The sequence below is a fragment of the Rutidosis leptorrhynchoides genome, chromosome 10, assembly GCF_046630445.1.
Source record: "Rutidosis leptorrhynchoides isolate AG116_Rl617_1_P2 chromosome 10, CSIRO_AGI_Rlap_v1, whole genome shotgun sequence".
Classification (NCBI taxonomy): domain Eukaryota; kingdom Viridiplantae; phylum Streptophyta; class Magnoliopsida; order Asterales; family Asteraceae; genus Rutidosis; species Rutidosis leptorrhynchoides.
Genome location: NC_092342.1, coordinates 299510404 through 299514868, shown reverse-complemented (window position 1 = coordinate 299514868; position 4465 = coordinate 299510404).

Sequence of the window (4465 nt, the reverse complement as noted above, 5' to 3'; positions counted from 1 at the left end):
GCCAGTGCGTTTAGCTCTCATTCGGTCTTCCATACTTAAAGGTTCCAGATTCTCCATAATTGAATTTGTTGACTTGGTATCACTGAATGATTCTGATTTAATAGTTCGTTCCTCAACAATCTCTGTTTGAATGATTGGTGGTTCCGGAGGAAAGTTTAATGGTTCAGGATCTACAAACCGTTCCTGAATATTTTCTGGATTCTCAATTGTTAGGTTTGTTTCAAAAACTGGATTATCGGAAATTTGAACTGAAGTACTTGGTCGACTGGATGACGATTCTAAAGAAAAATCAACGGCGGTTATATTTGTTAAACGATGTCTTGATCGAGTTACAGGTGGTGAACGTCTTGCTCGGTGCATTCACTGAATATTCTATTAGTTTTAAAAAAGAAAGAAAAATTATAATAAGTTATCCAATCAATAGACTTTTCTGATTTTGCCCACGTTTCGAATAGCCAAAAGATGCAGCAGAGGGGCAGGATTCGTTTGGTCTCAATATAATTGAGGACTGTTTGGCTCCAATAACCCGGTCCACGTACAAATCCAACTATTACTACGAACCAGAAAATTTTGATGTCTATCAATTTAACCACTCAAAATAAATTTTCGTAATTTTAAGAAATTTAGATAAGAAGTAGAATAAAAATCTATGTCCTAAAAACTAGAATGGCGAGAAATAAGAAAGAAAAAGATTGCGCGTCGAAAAATGTCGAAAAAGAAAAAAAAAAAAATGGTTGAAAAATAAAAGGTGACGGAAAAATAAAAGAAACTTATCAAAACTTAAAAATACTTAACTAATTTAACCTTATTACTACAACTAACTTAAAATTATAATCGCAAATTGAAATTACTAATTGGAATGATAATTGATACATAGTAAAAGGTCTAAAAATATTAAAGCTTACAGGAAAAACTAAATCCCAAATGGAAATAACTTAAAAAGAAACTAAAACTTAAAAAGGCGTCGCAAAATTCTAAAGCACCTAAATCTTAGTCTAAAGAAAAAGCACTTAATGAGTTCTACGGCAAAGCCTAAAAATCTAGGAATAAAAATAACTATAGCAAAAACTAAGTTTAAAATAAAATATGAGCTAAAAATATAAATATTACGCTACAATGATTAAAAAGGTACAAAATATAAAAATATACAAAAAGTTGTAAAAAGTACAATTTTTATAAAAATATTATTTTTATATTATTTATTTAATTAAACTACTAATTTTATAATTTAATTAAACTTATTTAAACTAAATACATAAATTAAATAAAACTTAAAACTAATAATAATAATAATAATAATATTTAGGTTTTAATAATAATAATAATTAAAAATAACCCGTGATTAGGGTTTTTGTCCGTGTGTCAGAGGGTCTCCGCGAGTCGCGGCAAAGAGAGAAGAAAACCCCGCGAGTCGCGGGGTTCAGGAATTCAGTTGACAGCTTTTGTTTTTACGCGTTTTTCTTTATTTTTTTTTTTTTTTATTTTCTGTTTTCTGTTTTTAATTTAAATAAACGATTTTTAATAAAATTTATATTTTTATAAATTAAAATAAAGATAAAGAAACTTATAAAACTTAAATATTTAACAAAATCCTAAAAATACTTATATTTTTGTTTTTCTTTTTATATTTTTGAATGATTAAAACGTAATTTTTACAAAAACGACTTTTAATAAAAGTAAATAAAAATCTTTTTTTTTTTTTTTTATTAGCGTTGCGCTTCCGGCTTTTAAGAGTAATTCCCCGGCAGCGGCGCCAAAAATACTTGATGAAGTGCGAGGGGTATATAAAATAGCTTATATTTTACTAGGAAATACTATTAAATACGATACAATTTTACACAAGATATTTATTTATTTATAGAATGGATATACTTAAACCTTGCTACAACACTTATAGGCAGTGTACCTAATCGTACAGTAGTGTAGTTTTTAGTAAGTCCGGTTCGTTCCACAGGGAAATCTTTAAACAAAGCTCAACGCTATATTAGTTTACTTTTATAAAAATACAAATATATATATAAGTAATATTATTATTATAAAGGGGGGTTTTTACCGTTTAATGACCGGTTTGTCGATTTTAAAACTTTAGTCGCAGTTAAAACCTAATGTAAAATATAAAATAAATACAAGACTTTAAATTAAAGCGTAAAGTAAATAACGATAATGAAATTGCGAATAATAAAAATGCGATAAAAATTAAATTGCGATAATTAAAAAGTACGATAATTAAAAGTGCGATAAAATGAAATAACAATAAATAAAAGTGCGATAATTAGAAGTGCAATTAAATATAAAATAAAGGAAATTAAATATGAAATAAAAGAATTATGCTTATTTAAACTTCCGTAATCATGATGTTTGACGTGTTGATTTTAGTTTTATGCCCATGGGTTAATTGTCCTTTGTCCTGGATTATTCAATATGTCCGTCTGGTTTTTGTCCATAACAGTCCATCAGTCATAAATATAAATTGCAAGTGTCCTTGTCAAATTATTATTATACCCGAAGATAAATATTCCAACTAATTGGGGATTCGAATTGTAACAAGGTTTTAATACTTTGTTTAATGAATACACCAGGTTATCGACTGCGTGTAAACCAAGGTTTTACTACTTTGTTAACAATTACACCAATTACCCTTGAATGTAATTTCACCCCTGTTTTAATTATTCTAGTGGCTATTAATCCATTCCCGTGTCCGGTTAAATGAACGATTATTCGTGCATATAAATACCCCGCCCATCGTGTCCGATCGAGTGTATATGGTAATTTATAGGGACGCCCAATTGTAAATCTTTATATTAACATTAACAAACTTTCATTTAGTTAAACAAATATAAAGCCCATTAATAGCCCATAGTCTAGTTTCCACAAGTGTCGTTCTTTTGTCCAAACCCCAATTATGGTACAAAGCTCAATTACCCAATTTTAGTAATTAGCCCAACATCATGATTACTTCGTTTTAAACAAGCATAATAATAACTTAGCTACGAGACATTAATGTAAAAAGGTTGAACATAACTTACAATGATTAAAAATAGCGTAGCGTTACACGGACAGAATTTCGACTTACACCCTTACAACATTCGCTAACATACCCTTATTATTAGAATTATAATTAAAATTAAAATATAAATTATAAATATAAATATATATTACTCGTATATATTGAGAGAGAGATGAAAAAATGATGTAAAATTCGATCAGAATTCGGTTGGCTTTATAGCCAGAAATGAATTTTGGGGCTCCGCGACTCGCGGCAAAATACCCTTAAAACTCCGCGAGTCGCGGAGAGGTATTTACAGTTTACACCCTTGGAGTTTCCTGCTGCCGACGGTTTTAAATATATATATATAATATATATATAATTAATATAATTAATTATATATTATATTATATTTATATATATAGTTAACTTGTAATTTTTAGTCCGTTGCGTCGAGCGTTAAGAATTGACTCTGGTCCCGGTTCCGGATTTTCGAACGTCCTCGCGTACAATTTAATATCTTGTACTTTGCGTTTTGAATCTTGTACTCTTGTGATTTTGAGACGTTTCTTATCAATAATTGGAACCTTTTTGATTGTCTTTTGTTCTTTTGAGCTTTTTGGTCGTTTGCGTCTTCAAATCGTCGAATCTGTCTTTTGTCTTCACCTTTTATTATTTAAACGAATATCACTTGTAAATAGAACAATTGCAACTAAAAGCTTGTCTTTCTTGAGGAATAATGCTATGAAATATATGTTCGTTTTTAGCATTATCAACGTCCCTTTTCCAAAACCCCACGACATATACCATCATTAATAATAGAAAGGTACTATCTTTGTGGATTAAATAAGTTGACAAGAACTAAAGGGTGAGGTTTGCGGTTCATATAAAAAAACAAATAGATAGGACCCAATCTTGTTTTAATTATAATCGAAAACTTTCCATCAAATATTATTATAATCGTCCCTTCCTTATATTTCTAATCGAATAGACAGATTCTCATCCTCTTTAATATAATACACCACTATGGATTATGATAATCGACTAGACAGATCCAATGCTCTATTTAATATTGTCAAGCAATTAAAAAGGATTTGGCAGTAAGGATAATCTCGACCCAATCATGGAGTAGGTTTCGTTTATATATATTTTTTTTATCATGTGGGGTGCGATTTGGAGAAAACAGGAATAAAGATAAATTAGTGGTAACAGGCTGGCATACCTTTATCATCTTTTTAATATCCTCACTCGTCTTTCACTTGTTTGGAAAGTAGCGAAGAAAAACAAGAAATAATAATAGCAGGCAAAAGGCTTTCGGTTATCGTGATTCTTATTAGCCAACTAATCAGATTCACTAATCACGTAAAAGTAGTAGTTTACGCAAAAGGATCAAGAAAGAAGGAGGTGGTTGTGATAAATGGGTTTCTTTGGTGGTGGTCATGGTGAAAGTGTCTATTATGGGTTTGTTTCTCCCAACTG